Raw genomic sequence first — 17,994 nt, 5'->3', positions numbered from 1 at the left:
ACAGTTGAAAATTTATTTTTGTAAACATAACTATTAGTCTGCTTGGTGGATGGTGTTTGGATTTGGACAAGGGTTTGTTTCCTATTGGAATTAAGAATGGTTTTGGAAATTTTTTATCCTGGATGATGTTCTGAAGGTTTGTTTCAGAATCATCATATGATTCTGAGGCAATATCAGCCCAGGTTTTCTTGATCAACATTGGGATTTTAGTCAGACCTATTTCTTAGAGGGCCTGAAGTGTTTTGATTGACCAAGCATAGTCAGTCGATGTTTGTTTGGCGGTTTCCGATTTGGGAGGTTCCTGAGCGAATGACTCAGGTTTGACTGAGATGATTTGGGTCGACGACCCTTCTTTTTTAATTTTCTGGGTAGAAGACCTAAGCTGGATTGGTGAGTCAGAAGAGTTTGTTTTTGTGTTTGGCTCTGTTAGAGCCAACTTGAGACTTCTACTTGGATTCCAACCACCCCTTAGGGAGGTCCCCGTTGCCTTAGGGGGCATTGCCACTTTTCTGTAAGAATTCATGGGTAAGGTTGTCCGGTAGAGAGTTTGAGGTGCCCTTGATATACTCTATATCAAAATAAAAAACGCTTAAAATTGCTTGCCATCTTGCAAAAAATTGTTTTGAGGCAAGGTTTTTAACATCTTTTTATGAAATATCTTTGGCTGATTTACAATCAACCCTAATTAAAAACTTTTGATTTAATAAATCTGATTGAAATTTGGAAATGCACAAAAAAATTGCTAAAACTTCTTTTTTAACATTTGAATAATTTAATTGTGCTGGATTCCAATGCTTTGATGTGTATGCAATGACATGCTCTTGGCTATTGACTCTTTGTTTAAGGATGTCACCATAACCTATGACAGATGCATCCATTTCGACAATTTTGAATGCCTGTGGAATAAGGAGATACAAACATTTTATTGATTGGACTTTGAGTTTGATATCTTTGACTGTTTGAGTATGGAGGTCAGACCACGAAGGCGGATTTTTCTTCAGCCAATCATGTAATGGTTTGACGATGTTGTTTAAGTAAGGGACAAACTCTCCTACATAATTTAGACAACTGAGGAATCTTTGTAACTGGGTTTTGTCTAAGATTTGGTTGGGGAATTTGCTGGAAAATTCTATTGGAATGATTGTACCTTGATATATGTTATGACCAAGGAACCGGATTCAAGTTTGGAAAAGATTTATCTTTGATTTGGAGACTGCCAAACCATTTTGTTTGATGATATGAATGAAAGTCTGAATGTGTTAGAAGTGTTGGTCAATGTTTTAGGAAAAGATTAAAACATCATCTATGTAGATATACATATATATATATATATATATATATATATATATATATTAAACCACTATATTTCATTCACATGTCAAGGTATAATTTAGTTTTTACACGTATCTAAACCTGAAATTTACATGCCCAATCAAAAAATCAAGGAACCAACTAAGGAAGAGTTTGATAACAAAACACAACTCTCCCAAGACAAAATCCAAGGTTATCACATCGGCTTGGAGGCTCCAACAAAAGACCTCCCTCCAAAGACAACTACTACTACTCATTTGCTCCCACAAACAAAAGTTCGAGATCATCACAGACACCAACTACACGATACAAAATGCAAGGGTGAGTGTATTGTAAAAGATTAACGAATATCAGATGACAATGACTAGAAATAAAACAATAACAAATAATCACAATTATCAATAACCTATCAGTTCAACATACACTTAACAAACTAGTCATCAACTTTTCAACAATTCAAATCAATTATGCTCGAAATGATGCATGCACCTGACTCAAATCTAAAATGCAATGTGGTACCATTCGAAAGAAAATAGTCTAAGCGTGTCCCCATGACACTCTCACATAGGAGAACTTGACAACAACTATTGAGGTCACCAAATCATGCACAGGCTGCTCCCCCCCCCCCCCCCCCCCCCCCCCCCCCCCCCCACCTCCCATGTTGATCAACATGAGTGATGCAATCTTAGCCCCCCAAGGGCATTGGATAGAAGACTATAAGAAGATTCGGCTGGAGATGCAAGAGAAGGCCTTAGAGTTCTCATGAGCCTTAGGGTAGATTTCGGGCCCATAGGCTAAGTGATGTGCCATTATTTTCTCCTATTTCTTAACCTTTTTTGCACCATTTTAAGTACTGATTAATCTTAATTGTCAAATTAATTAAGCAGTTTTATTATTTGGGCCCATTCAGCTAATTTGATGTTTTTAATCTAATTTCAAGAATTAATGAAGCATTGGGCTTGAATCCAGAATTGGGCTTGGACTTGAAGAGGGTAGACTATTTTATTCTACAAAATTAGATCTTATCTTATCTTTATCTTATCTAGATATTATTCAGATTTGATCTCATCTAGATATTATTTAATCTAGATCTTATCTTATCTTATCTAGATTTGAATTTAATTTATTTATGGGCTTGGATTTAAAACAGATTTGTAAGCTTTGGGGCTGGAAAACTATATAACAACACCAAGGTTCAAGTTTAGGTTCTCTCTCTTCTCTCCCTCTCTTCTCTTTCTCCTTTTTTTTTGTTTTTGCAATTCTAGTTCCAACTTTTCATTTTAGCAATAAAATTTTGTTCTTCAATCTATAATTTCGTTCTCTACTGATTAATGGAAGGCTAAGTCCCCAGTGTTGTTTTCTCTTGAGGATCAAGTACAGTTCTCTTTGAGGTTCTATTATTACTGTTAAATTTTGTTCAGTTTTTCCTCTTCACTAATTACTCTGAATTTGTTGCTATTAATTCATGCATTCTTAGTGCTTGATTAATTGTCTCTGCGCTTAATTTACGTTCATGCTTAATGATCGTTTATGAGTAATTGGTGTATGTGTTGCTTAATCACATAATGAATATCTTATGTTAAATTTCGCTTAGTAATTTAATTTAGGGTTGGATTAAGTGGTTAAACTGATAAAGGATAAATTCTCACAACCTAGGATAAAAGACTTGCTTGTGAATCAAGGGGAAGCAACATATTTTAATTCTGATATTTTCTAATTCAATTTTACTCGCTGTTTAATTTACAAAAGCAAACACCCCCCCTCCCCCTAATTTGTTACTATTTTCTACTATCTGTTATGAACATTTGGTTTATCATTGCTCGTTGGGAGATGACCTAGGATCACTTCCTAGTTACTACATTTTAATGTTTATTTGATTTTGGTACGGCCTCGATCAAATTTGGCGCCGTTGCCGGGGAGCAGTGTCCAAAGGTTCATAATAACTAGTGTCGTGTTAGTGTTTAATTCTTTCGTGTTTTATGTTTAATTGTTAGTGTTGTGTTAGTGTTGTTTAGTGTCTTGGTATTTTGTTTAGTGTGTGTTCTGTTTTAGTTTTTCTGTTTAGCGCTTCTCCTGTTTCAGTTTTGGGTGTTTTGCTATGAAAAGTGTTTTGCGAAGGATTTAGCGACCATTTTTGCTTGCGGAAAAACAGAGTAGTAGTGGAAATCATGTAGCCACGGATTTTAGCGACCACCCTTGCTGAATTATTTGGGATTTTTTTGTTTTAGTAGCTAGAGTTCTTATTTTTGGCTGAATTTTTTTGTGGTAACATCTTTTAATCCATATTTTGTGGGAAAAATAGCTAGAGCCTTTAGTTTCGTCAGATTTGAAAGTTCCAAAAAAGTAGCAAATTTTATTTTTGTCAAAACTTCAAATGGCCATAACTTTTGCTCCGGGTATCAGAATGACTATTATTATATATGTATTTTGGGTAGAAAAAAATTTCCCATGCCGTGATTATCCACCACAGGCCGGCTGAGGTCTCCTTCTTCCCAAAATTGCAATTCTGTCAAAAGTTTTTTATTTTCCAAGTATTATTTTCTTATTTTTCTTAACTTATCATTTTTAGCTTATATAGTTAGACTTCGAATTTTCATTTGAAATTTTTTGTGCTATCTTCTCATCATTTTATAAGGTTGCTCACAAAATATCAAGTCATTTGTATATCATTTAATGGTGGTTGTAGTTCAAACCTACATTGTTACTTGCATAAGAAGGCAACTAGTTTTGCATGCTGAATGTAGTGTATGACTAGAGGCAATCCATCTGACTTACAACCCTTTGATCCTGACATAGATAGGACATTTCATAGATTAGTTAGACAACATTTAGTACCTTTTGAGCATCCTGAGCATTCTGTTATTGGTGACTTTGAGCATTATAATTTTGAACATTCAAATTTTGCACATTCTGAGAACATGGCACAACCTCCACCCCGTGAGAGGACTCTAAGGGAAATGGCTGCACCTGATTTCACCTACAAAAGCTTGTGCATCCAATACCCTGATGAGGATGTCCCATATGTTCTTAAAACTGGACTGATCCATTTGCTTCCAAAGTTTCATGGCCTTGCAGGTGAAGACCCACACAAGCATCTGAAAGAATTCCATATTGTCTGCTCCACCATGAAACCACCAGATGTCCAGGAGGATCATATATTTCTGAAGGCCTTTCCACATTCTTTAGAGGGAGTGGGAAAGGACTGGCTATATTACCTTGCTCCAAGGTTTATCACGAGCTGGGATGACCTCAAGAGAGTATTCTTAGAAAAAATTTTCCCTGCTTCCAGGACCACGACCATCAGAAAGGATATTTCAGGCATTAGGCAGCTCAGTGGAGAGAGCCTATATGAATACTGGGAGAGATTTAAAAAATTATGTGCCAGTTGCCCTCACCACCAGATTTCAGAGCAGCTTCTTCTCCAATATTGGAGAGAAGTATGATAGATGCTGTCAGTGGTGGAGCACTTGGAGACATGACCCCTGCTGAAGCCAGAAATTTAATTGAGAAGATGGCTTCCAACTCCCAGCAATTTAGTGCCAGAAGTGATGCTATTGTCATTAGAGGAGTGCATGAAGTAGCCATGAATTCATCTTCATCAGCTGAGACTAAGAAGCTTGAAGGTAAACTAGATGCCTTGGTTAACGTGGTAACCCAACTGGCCGTGAATCAAAAATCTGCACCTCTCGCCAGACTCTGTGGTTTATGCTCCTCTGCCGACCACCACACAAACCTTTGCCCTTCTATGCAACAATCTGAAGCAATTGAACAACCTGAAGCTTATGCTACAAACATCTACAACAGACCTCCTCAACCTCAGCAGCAAAATCAGCCACAACAGAATAATTATGACCTCTCCAACAACAAGTACAATCCCGGGTGGAGGAATCATCCCAACCTTAGATGGTCGAATCCTTCACAACAGCAGTAACAACAACCTTATTTTCAAAATGTTGCTGGCCCTAGCATACCATACGTTCCTCCACCAATACAGCAGCAACAACAGCCCCAGAAATAGCAAACAGTTGAGGCCCCTCGGCAACCTTCCCATGAAGAACTTATGAGGCAAATGACTATGCAAAACATGCAGTTTCAACAAGAGACTAGAGCCTCCATTTAGAGCTTAACTAATCAGATGGGACAGTTGGCTACTCAGTTAAATCAACAACAGTCCCAGAATTCTGATAGATTACCTTCTCAATCTATCCAGAATCCCAAAAATGTGAGTGCCATTACATTGAGGTCAGGAAAGCAGTGTCAGGGACCTCAACCAGTAGCATCTTCTTCATCTGCCAATGAACCTGCCTAACCTCACTCTACTCCAAAAACAGATGATGACAAAAATTTAAAGAGTAAGTTACCTAACAATTTCTATGCATGTGAATCTAAAGAAAAGCAGTATATCCCTCTTCCATTCCCTCCAAGAGCAATTTCCAACAAAAAAATGGAAGAGGCAGAGAAGGAGATCTTGGAAACATTTAGGAAAGTAGAGGTAAACATACCTCTACTGGATGCTATAAAGCAAATTCCAAGATATGCTAAATTCTTGAAGGATTTGTGCACTAATAAGCAGAAGCTTAAAGGAAGTGAAAGAATTAGTATGGGCAGAAATGTCTCCGCATTGATTGGTAAATCTGTTCCCCAAATCCCTGAAAAATGTAAAGATCCAGGTACATTCAGCATACCTTGTATTATAGGGAACAATAAGTTTGACAATGCCATGCTAGATTTAGGAGCTTCTATTAGCATTATGCCTCTATCTATTTTTAATTCTCTATCTCTAGGTCCTTTGCAGTCAACTGATGTGGTAATTCATTTAGCTAATAGAAGTGTTGCCTATCCTGCTGGTTTCATAGAGGATGTCTTAGTTAGAGTTGGTGAGCTGATTTTCCCTGTTGATTTTTATATTTTGAATATGGAGGAAGGATTTTCTCAAGGATCAGTTCCCATCATTCTAGCCAGACCTGTTATGAAAACTACTAGAACTAAGATAGATGTTTATGCAGGCACACTATCTATGGAGTTTGGTGATATAACTGTTCATTTTAATATTCTTGATGCTATGAAACACCCATCTGAAGATCTTTCTGTATTTCGTGTTGAAATAATTGACCATATTGTTGATGAATACATGATTGATCTTCATTCTAATCTGCATGCATGTCACTCTTCATGCATTGAATCTGAATTTGTACTTGATCATATGTCTGAATTTGATGCTGAGAATGAATCTGAATTTGATATTGATTACATGTCTGGTGATGTTTTACCTCTTGAGATTGATTTTCTAGAGTCAGATAGAACTAACCATGTTTCAGGAAGTACACATACCTCTGACTTTCTTTATGAGGTACAGGCTGAGAAACCATCTCTTTCTACCATTATCCAGCTGCCCACACCAGAATTGAAGCCTCTGCCATCAAATTTAAAATATGCTTATTTGGATGATAGCAAAAGTTTCCCAGTAATTATATCTGCCTCCCTTGCTGATGAGCAAGAGGAGAAGTTGTTATCAGTTCTCAAGAAGCATAATAAGGCTATAGGATGGACCCTGGCGGACATTCCTGGTATTAGTCCATCCACATGTATGCATCGAATAAATTTAGAGGATGGGGCTAAACCAGTAAGACAGCCACAAAGAAGACTCAACCCAGTGATTCTTGATGTAGTGAAGAAAGAGGTAACCAAGCTTTTGCAAGCTGGCATCATTTATCCTATCTCCGATAGCCAATGGGTGAGTCCCGTCCAGGTAGTTCCAAAGAAAACCGGCCTCACCGTGATCAAAAATGAGAAGAAGGAGCTGATTCCTACTCGGGTGCAGAACAGTTGGAGAGTATGCATCGACTATAGGAGGTTGAACCAGGTTACCAAAAAGGACCATTTTCCACTGCCATTCATTGACCAGATGCTTGAACGCCTGGCAGGTAAATCTCACTATTGTTTCCTTGATGGTTTTCCTGGTTATATGCAAATCACTATTGCTCCTGAGGATCAGGAAAAGACCACATTCACCTGCCCCTTCGGCACTTTTGCCTATAGAAGGATGCCTTTTGGCCTGTGCAATGCCCCTGGTACCTTCCAGCGGTGCATGATTAGTATTTTCAGTGATTTTTTAGAAAATTGCGTAGAGGTGTTTATGGATGATTTCATTGTATATGGATCCTCTTTTGATGTTTGTTTGGACAGTTTGGAAAAAGTTTTTAATAGATGCACTGAAACTAACCTTGTTCTAAATTTTGAAAAATGTCATTCTATGGTTAAGCAAGGTATAGTTTTAGGCCACATTATTTCCAATAAGGGCATTAAAGTAGATCCTGCAAAAATTTCTGTTATTTCACAATTGCCATACCCCTCTTGCGTGTGAGAGGTGCGATCTTTTCTTGGTCATGCAGGATTCTACAGGCACTTTATAAGAGATTTTAGCAAAGTAGCCCTTCCACTATCCAACTTGTTGCAAAAGGAGGTGGAGTTTGACTTTAATGATAAATGCAAAGAGGCTTTTGATTGCCTCAAGTGTGCGGTGACTACCACGTCTATCATTCAGCCACCTGATTGGATAGTCCCATTTGAGCTAATGCGCGATGCATCCAATTACACATTGGGGGTTGTCCTTGCTCAAATGATCTCCTTACTTCAGCTTACTTCTTTTTCACCATGACTTAGGGAGTTTTTCTTTTCCTATCTCCTTCTTTACTTTTACTACATTTGTTCGATTCTATTTGATGGTTTAAATTGCTTTTAATCTTTTAATTATGCTACATTGAGGACAATATGTTGTTTAAGTATGGGGGGAAGTGTTCTTGGGTTTTGGTTTCGCTAGTTTTGTTAGTTTTGTTTGTGTTAAATTTATTAGTTTTGTTAGTTTTGTTGGGTTTCTAATTTAATATTTTAGGTCAATTTTGTTTGCATGTACAACTTTGCATATTTTTCTTTGAATTATAGGATATGTTCAAGAAATGGGTAATTGTTCTGAAAATAAAAGTCTCTTGACATTTTGTGATTTGAAATCCTTATTTTTCCTCTACATGTCATGATAGTTTTGAAAGCTCAATTTGAAAGTGATAAGTTTACCTTTGTGAGAATTTGAGCCATCCATCATCATAATCTTTTGGTGTGTTTTGCCCCATTGATTGCTTGCACAATAGCCTTGGCTTGATTCTTGTTGATGCTTCCTAATTCACATGCATATTTGGAAATGATTTAGGCAATTTTGTTCTTATAAGCTTGTAGCCAAATGGACTTACCTTGAATTAATTCCTTTGATAGCCCCTTTGAGCCTATGTTCCCCTTTTTTTGTTTTGAAGCTCATTACAAGCCTTAAGTGAAAAACCATGATATCCCCTTACCCTTAAGGAATTTGGGAGTTTGGGAATTTTTTTGGGAATAAGTGTTTTTGTGGGGGGGGGGGGGGTATGTTTCATTGGAAGATATGATTTTTTGGCCATGCTTAATGTTTTATTTTGGCCATGCTTGATGTATATATATATTGTCTGGTTCTTGCTTTAATCTTCAATTTCGTACTGTTCAATCAAAAAAAATTATCAAAAAAAAATTTAAGTTGCTGCAAATTCGTACTATTCAAAAAAAAAAGAAAAAAAAGGAAAAAAAAAAAAGAAGTGAAGTTGAATAAATAAGGTCTTGATATGAGAACTTGATTTGGGAGCCTTGGTTGATTTTGTTGATATTAGAGGGTTTGGGTTTACTACTTGTGCTTAATTTCCACTTATTCCCCATTGCTCCTCTATTCCTTTGGGATTTAGCTACTTATTCCATATTTTTCCCTACCTTGTCCTTGTCCCCATTACAACCTTTAAAGACCTTTTGATCCTCATGTGCATGTGTTTGTCAAGTTGTTTGTCAATTTTATAATTTTTCCAAGTCTATGTAGTGTTTGTTTTCATGGGTGCTTCGTGAGTAAACAGTAGCCTAGACACTTGAGAGATAGAGTGTATATCTTGTGAGGCTTTATGACTTTTCATTATTGAGCTAATTAACTATTTTGCCATGATTGGGTTGCTTGGATGATTTTCACGAATGTCTTGACTCTTTGGATCTCTTCATGTTAGATGTTACCCATTCCTTGATGTTCATTTAGAAATATGTAAATGTTTTGTTTGTCTCTCTTTGATATCCTTGGATTTTGTTCTTTATTTCATTTTGCCCAGGAGTGCAATAGGCTAAGTATGGGGGGTTTTGATGTGCCATTATTTTCTCCTATTTCTTAACCCTTTTTGCACCATTTTAAGTACTGATTAATCTTAATTGTCAAATTAATTAGGCAGTTTTATTATTTGGGCCCATTTAGCTAATTTGATGTTTTTAGTCTAATTTCAGGAATTAATGAAGCATTGGGCTTGAATCCATAATTGGGCTTGGACTTGAAGAGGACAAACTATTTTATTCTACAAAATTAGATCTTATCTTATCTTTATCTTATCTAGATACTATTCAGATTTGTTCTCATCTAGATATTATTTAATCTAGATTTTATCTTATCTTATCTAGATTTGAATTTAATTTATTTATGGGCTTGGATTTAAAACAGATTTGTAAGCTTTGGGGCTGGAAAACTATATAACAGCACCAAGGTTCTGACTTTTCGTTTTAGCAATAAAATTTTGTTCTTCAATCTATAATTTCGTTCTCTATTGATTAATGGAAGGCTAAGTCCTCAGCGTTGTCTTCTCTTGGGGATCAAGTACAATACTCTTTGAGGTTCTACTATTATTGTTAAATTTTGTTCAGTTTTTCCTCTTCACTAATTACTCTGAATTTGTTGCTATTAATTCATGCATGCTTAGTGCTTGATTAATTGTCTCTGCGCTTAATTTACATTCATGCTTAATGATCGTTTATGAGTGATCGAGGCCGTACCCGAATCAAATAAACATGAAAATGCAGTAACTAGGAAGTGATCCTAGGTCGTTTCCCAACGAGCAGTGACAAACCAAATGTTCATAATATACTTGCAGTAACAGTAACAGTAACGATTGGGGGGGTTTGTTTGTTTTGTGATTAAAGAGCAGAACAAGTAAACTGGAATACGAAACTACTAATATTAAAAACGGGTTGTTTCCTCTGATTCAGAAGCCATTCTCTTATCCTGGGTTATGGAGAATTCGTCCCTAACAGTCAACCACTTAATCCAACCCTATTTCAACTTACTAAGCGAAAATCAACTTAGGGTTTTCAATACGTGATTAGGCACCACATACACCAGTTAGCCCTTCATCCATTAAGCATGAACGCAAGTTAGGCTCAGAGGCAATTAATCGAACACGAAGCGTGCACCGATTAATATTCACGAATTTGGGATACTGGTGAAGGGAGAACTGCCAGGAAACCACATTACAAGCGAAACCTCAAAGAGAGTTGGGCTTCGTCCTCAAAAGGAAACAACACCAGAAAATCTAGCCTTCCATGGATTCAAACAGAAAACGCAATTGAAACATGAAGCAGAAACGTAAATGAACGGAAACGTAAATGAACAGAAACGTAAATGAGAGTAGAAGAAGAAGCAAGAACGAAATTGTAATTAGAAGCAGAAAACGTAAAATTGCATTACGAACTCCGAAGCATCAAAACAGAAAAACGAAAACCCTAAAACAAAGCTCTGAATAATGAATAGCATAACAGAATGCCTTGCACGAATCCCAAGGCTACTATTTAAAAAGAGTCACTCAAAGTCACTGGGCCCTATTTACAATACTCTGGCCCAAAACGAAATAAACACTGAACAACATAAAATAAAATTGCGAAATTTCCTAATTAGAAATTAACTAAGGTAAGCGTTGCTTTATTTGCCCTCTTCAAGTCCATAACCAAAATCCGGATTAAGCCCAATGTTTCATTAATTCCTGAAATTAAATTAAAAACATCAAATTAGCTAAATGAGCCCAAATAATAAAATTGTCTGATTAATTGACAATTAAGACCAATCAGTAATTAAAATGGTGCAAAAAGGGTTTAGAAAATAGAAGAAAATGATGGCACATCAAAACCCCCCATACGTAGCCTTTTGCACTCCTGGGCAAAATGAAACAAAGAACAAAATCCAAGGATATCAAAGGGAGACAAAGAAAAACATTCACATATTTCTCAATGAACATCAAGGAATGAAAGGAATGGGTAACATCTAACATAAGGAGATCCAAAAAGTCAAGACATTCATGAAAATCTTACAAGCAACCCAATCATGGCAAAATAGTTAATCAGCTCAAGAATGAAAAGTGATAAAGCCTCACAAGATATACACTCTATCTCTCAAGTGTTTAGGCTACTATTTACCCTCAAAGCACCCATGAAAGCAAACACCACATAAACTTGGCAAGATTCTAAAATTGACAATCAACCCATAAACACAAGCACATGAGGATCAAAAGGTCTTTTAAGGTTGTAATGGGGCCAAGGACAAGGTATGGAAAAATATGGAATAAGTGGCTAAATCCCAAAGGGATAGAGGAGCAATGGGGAATAAGTGCATATTAAGAAAAATAAGAAAATAAAAAGAAGTAAAGATAAAATTTGAACATAAAGAGTATAACCAAGAGTTTCATCATTCTTGTGCCATTTAAGATCTTATTCACTCAACTTTATTGCTTTTCTTTTTCTCTTTTTTTTTTCTTTTTTTCGATTTTTTTTTTTTACTCTATAGCCTTTGAGAAACAACATTTCATTCAGCATGTCCAACATTTAACCAATATGCAGTGTACATCAAGTATGGCCCAAAATACATCATGAAGCATAGCCAACAAAACAAGTTATCCAATGAAACAACCCCCCCCCCCCCCCCCCCCCCCCTCCACACTTATTCCCAAAACAATTCCAAAGCTCCAAAATTCCTTAAGGATATGGTGATATCATGGTTTTTCACTTAAGGCTTGTAGTGAGCTTCAAAACAAGGAAAGGGAAACAAGGCTCAAAAGGGCTATCAAAGGAATTAATTCAAGGTAAGTTCATTTGGCTAGAAGCTTATAAGAACAAAATTGCCTCAATCATTTCCAAATATGCATGTGAATTAGGACGCATCAACAAGAATCAAGCCAAGGCTATTGTGCAAGCAATCAATGGGGCAAAACACACCAAATGATTATGATGATGGATGGCTCAAATTCTCACAAAGGTAAACTCATCACTTTCAAATTGAGCTTTCAAAACTATCATGACATGTAGAGAAGAATCAAGGATTTCAAGTCACAAAATGTCAAGAACTTTTATTTTCAAAACAATTACCCATTTCTTGAACATATCCTATAATTCAAAGAAAAACATGCAAAGTCGTACATGCACACAAAATGGACCCAAAATATTAAACTAAAAATCCGACGAAACTAACAACATTAACAAATTAACACGACTAACAAATTAACAAAACCAACAAAACTAGCAAAACCAAAGAACACTCCCCCCCATACTTAAACAACACATTGTCCTCAATGTAGCACAATTAAAAGATTAAAAACAATTAAATCATCAAAGAGAATCGGACAAGTGTAATAAAAGCAAGGAAGGAGATAGGAAAAGAAAAACTCCCTAAGTCATGGTGGAGGAAGAGTAGGGTGGAGTAAAGAAGTCTCTACCACCACTACGTCCACTAAAGAAGGGTTCGTGAGGAATGGCTTAAGTCGATGTCCGTTGACCTTGAAGCTCTTGTTTGTGGAGTCGCTTTTGATCTCAACTGTACCATAAGGAAAAACATTAGTAACAACAAAAGGACCAATCCACTTAGACCTCAACTTACCACTCATGAGTCCAAGCCTAGAATTATACAATAACACTTTTTGCCCAACCACGAAGTCTTTTTTAACTATCATGCTATCATGGAACTTCTTGGTCTTTTCTTTGTAGAACTTGGCATTCTCGTAGGCTTCTAGGCGGATTTCATCTAAGTCACTCAGTTGCAACTTTCTTTCCTCACCAGCTTGATCCATAGAGAAGTTGCAAGTCTTCACTGCCCAGTAAGCTTTGTGCTCAATTTCCACTGGAAGTTGACATGCCTTTCCAAAGACAACCCGATAAGGAGACATTCCTATGGGTGCTTTGTAGGCAGTCCGATGTGCCCAGAGAGCATCATCAAGCCTGGTACTCCAATCTTTCCTGCTTGGCTGCACAATCTTCTCTAAAATTCGCTTGATTTCTCGGTTAGAAATTTCTTCCTGTCCATTGGTCTGGGGGTGGTATGGTGTGGATACCCTGTGTACCACCCCGTACTTTTTAAGCAGGGCATGCATTGTCATGTTGCAAAAATGGGTTCCTTGATCACTAACAATTGCTTTAGGTACTCCAAACCTGCAAAACAGATTAGACCTGACAAAGTCTGCGACAACTTTAGCATCATTAGTTCTAGTGGGCTTCGCTTCCACCCATTTTGAAACATAGTCAACTGCAAGGAGAATGTAAACATAACCAAAAGAGACAGGAAAAGGACCCATGAAATCTATACCCCAGACATCAAACACCTCACAGAATAGCATAGGTTGCTGAGGCATTTGTTGTCGCCATGTAAGTGTATTTCCTGCTCTCTAACACTGCTCACAAGTGCTGCAGATCTTCCACGCATCTTTAAAGATGGTGGGCCAATAAAAACCACAATCAAGCACTTTGCGAGCTGTCCTTTGAACACCCAGATGACCTCCCGGTGCGGAAGAATGACAGAACTGCAGGACTGAGTCAGTCTCATGATCTGGAATGCACCGTCTAATGACCTGATCACTGCATAATTTCCACAAGTAGGGGTCATCCAAAATAAAATGCTTAGCATCACTTTTAATTTTATCTTTTTGGGCCTTAGATGCTAAGGGAGGAAAAACAGAAGCAACTAAATAGTTGACAATATTAGCAAACCAGGGAGTAGAAAGAGAGTCAGAAATATTGTACAGTATATACAAATGATCATCCGGGAAATCATCCCGAATAGGTGAATCTGCATCAGATATACGTTCAATCCGACTCAAATGATCAACAACTAGATTTTGTGCTCTGCTCCTATCACGGATCTCTAAGTCAAACTCTTGGAGCCAGAGCATCCATCGGATCAACCTAGGCTTAGAATCAGCCTTCTTCAACAAGTACTTTAGAGCTGCATGGTCAGTATAAACAATAATGCGGGTACCAAGCAAATAAGATCGAAATTTTTCAAGAGCAAAAACTATGGCTAGAAGCTCTTTCTCAGTAGTAGTATAATTCGCTTGGGCAGCATCTAAAGTCCTAGAAGCATAATATATCACCCTGGGCAATTTATCAATTTTCTGAGCAAGGACAGCCCCCAATGCATAATTTGATGCATCACACATAAGCTCAAAAGGGGTTGTCCAATCGGGTGCCTGGATGATGGGGGTGGTAGTCAACGCTCTTTTGAGGCAATCAAAAGCCTCTTTGCATCTGTCATTAAAGTCAAACTCCATCTCCTTTTGCAACAAGTTGGATAGTGGAAGGGCTACTTTGCTAAAATCCCTTATAAAGCGCCTGTAGAATCCTGCATGACCAAGAAAAGATCGCACCTCTCGCACACAAGAGGGGTTAAGGCAATTGTGAAATAACAGAAATTTTTGCAGGATCTACTTCAATACCCTTATTGAAAATAATGTGGCCTAAAACTATACCTTGCTCAACCATAAAATGACATTTTTCAAAATTTAGAACAAGGTTAGTTTCAATGCATCTATTCAAAACCTTTTCCAAACTATTCAAACAACCATCAAAAGAGGATCCATATACAGTGAAATCATCCATAAACACCTCTATGCAATTTTCTAAAAAATCACTGAAAATACTAATCATGCACCGCTGGAAGGTACCAGGGGCATTGCACAAGCCGAAAGGCATCCTCCTGTAGGCAAAAGTGCCGAAGGGGCAGGTGAATGTGGTCTTTTCCTGATCCTCAGGAGCAATAGTAATTTGCATATAACCAGAAAAACCATCAAGGAAACAGTAGTGGGATTTACCTGCTAGGCGTTCAAGCATCTGGTCAATGAATGGCAGGGGAAAATGGTCCTTTTTGGTAACCTGGTTCAGCCTCCTATAGTCAATGCAGACTCTCCAACTGTTCTGCACCCGAGTAGGAATCAGCTCCTCCTTCTCATTTCTAATCACTGTGAGGCCAGTCTTTTTCGGGACTACCTGGACGGGACTCACCCATTGGCTGTCGGAGATAGGATAAATGATTCCAGCTTGCAAAAGCTTGGTTATTTCCTTCTTCACTACATCAAGAATCACCGGGTTGAGTCTTCTCTGTGGCTGTCTTACTGGTTTAGCTCCATCCTCTAAATTTATTCGATGCATACATGTGGATGGGCTAATACCCGGAATGTCCGCCAGGGTCCAGCCTATAGCCTTCTTATGCTTCTTGAGAACTGACAACAACTTTTCCTCTTGCTCATCAGCAAGGGAGGCAGATATAATCACTGGAAAACTCTTGCTATCATCCAAGTAAGCGTATTTTAAATTTGATGGCAGAGGCTTCAATTCTGGTGTGGTCGGCTGGACAGTGGTAGAAGGAGATGGTTTCTCAGCCTTTACCTCATAAAGAAAGTCAGAGGTATGTGTACTTCCTGAAACATGGTTAGTCCTATCTGACTCTATAAAATCAATCTCGAGAGGTAAAACACCACCACCAGACATGCAATCAATATCACTCTCAGATTCACTCTCAGCATCAAATTCAGACATATGATCAAGTACAATTTCAGACTCAATGCATGAAGAGTGAGAGGCATGCAGATTAGAATAAAGATCAGTCATGTATTCATCAACAACATGGTCAATTATTTTAGCACGAAATACAGAAAGATCTTCAGATGGGTATTTCATAGCATCCAGAATATTAAAATGAACAGTTATGTCACCAAATTCCATAGACAGTGTGCCTGCATAAACATCTATCTTAGTTCTAGCAGTTTTCATAAAGGGTCTGCCTAGAATGATGGGAACTGATCCTTGAGAAAATCCATCTTCCATATTCAAGATATAAAAATCAACAGGGAAAATCAGTTCACCAACTCTAACTAAGACATCTTCTATGAAACCAACAGGATAGGCAACACTTCTATTAGCAAAATGAATTACCACATCAGTTGACTGCAAGGGACCTAGAGATAGAGAATTAAAATCGATAGAGGCATAACACTCACAGAGGCTCCTAAATCTAGCATGGCATTGTCAAACTTATTATTCCCTATAATACAAGGTATGCTGAATGTACCTGGATCTTTGCATTTTTCAGGAATTTGAGGAACAGATTTACCAATCAGTGCGGAGACATTTCTGCCCATGCTAATTTGTTCACTTCCTTTAAGCTTCCGCTTATTAGTGCACAACTCCTTCAAGAATTTGGCATATCTTGGAATTTGCTTTATTGCATCCAACAGAGGTATGTTTACCTCTACTTTTCTAAACGTTTCCAAGATCTCTTTCTCTGCCTCTTCCATTTTTTTGTTGGAAATTGCTCTTGGAGGGAATGGAAGAGGGGGAATGTGCTGCTTCTGCAAATCAGAATTACCTGTGGAAGAAGATTCACCTGCACAGAAATTGTTAGGTAAATTTTTGTCATCACCTTTTTCTGGAGTATAGTGAAGTTTGGCAGGTTCATTTGCAGATGAGGAAGGTGCTACGGGTTGAGGTCCTTGACACTGCTTTCCCGACCTCAATGAAATGGCACTGACATTTTTGGGATTTTGGACAGCTTGAGAAGGCAGCTTGTCAGAATTCTGGGACTGTTGTTGATTCAATTGGGTAGCCAATTGTCCCATCTAATTGGTTAAGCTCTGAATGGAGGCTCTGGTCTCTTGCTGAAACTGCATGTTCTGCATAGTCATTTGCCTCACAAGTTCTTCGAGGGAAGGTTGTGGAGGGGCCTCAACTGTTGGCTGTTTCTGGGGTTGTTGCTGTTGTTGGATTGGTGGAGGAATGTATGGTCTGCTTGGGCCAGCAGCATTTTGGAAGGAAGGAGCAGGCTGCTGTTGTTGTTGCTGAGGGCTGGACCATCTGAGGTTAGGGTGATTCCTCCATCCAGGGTTATATTTGTTGCTGGAGAGGTCATAATTGTTCTGCTGTGGTTGATTTTGCTGCAGAGGTTGAGGAGGTCTATTGTAAATATTTACAGCATAAGCTTCAGGCTGCTCAATTGCTCCAGGTTGCTGCATGGAGGGGCAAAGGTCTGTATGGTGGTCAGCAGAGGAACACAAACCACAAACCCTTGCAACAGGTACAAATTTCTGATTCAAGGCCAGCTGGGTTACCAAGTTAACCAATGCATCCAGTTTGCCTTCAAGCTTCTTAGTTTCAGATGATGCAGATGGGTTTGTAGCTACCTCATGCACTCCTCTAATGACTATGGCATCATTTCTAGCGCTAAACTGCTGGGAGTTGGAAGCCATCTTCTCAATTAAATTTCTAGCTTCAACAGGAGTCATGTCTCCAAGGGCTCCACCACTGGCAGCATCTATCATACTTCTCTCCATATTACTGAGTCCTTCATAAAAATATTGGAGAAGAAGCTGTTCTGAAATCTGATGGTGGGGGCAACTGGCACATAGTTTCTTAAATCTCTCCCAGTACTCATACAGGCTCTCTCCACTGAGTTGTCTAATACCTGAGATATCCTTCCTGATGGCTGTGGTCCTGGAAGCAGGGAAAAATTTTTCTAAGAATACTCTCTTAAGGTCATCCCAGCTCGTGATGGACCTT

General features: G+C 38.1%; 2 non-coding genes across 2 annotated transcripts; one reads left to right on the top strand and one right to left on the bottom strand.

Moving 5' to 3' along the window:
• Positions 1-4,607: 4,607 nt before the first annotated feature.
• On the bottom strand, positions 4,608-4,714 carry LOC121173504 (small nucleolar RNA R71). The gene has a single exon (XR_005888531.1). It is a non-coding gene; the product is annotated as a small nucleolar RNA R71 (small nucleolar RNA).
• Positions 4,715-17,814: 13,100 nt separating this feature from the next.
• Positions 17,815-17,921, top strand: LOC112999483 (small nucleolar RNA R71). The gene has a single exon (XR_003264669.1). It is a non-coding gene; the product is annotated as a small nucleolar RNA R71 (small nucleolar RNA).
• The last annotated feature ends 73 nt before the right edge of the window (positions 17,922-17,994 follow it).

Source organism: Glycine max, chromosome 14 (assembly GCF_000004515.6).
Source record: "Glycine max cultivar Williams 82 chromosome 14, Glycine_max_v4.0, whole genome shotgun sequence".
NCBI lineage: Eukaryota > Viridiplantae > Streptophyta > Magnoliopsida > Fabales > Fabaceae > Glycine > Glycine max.
This window is presented reverse-complemented; position numbering and strand designations above follow the sequence as displayed.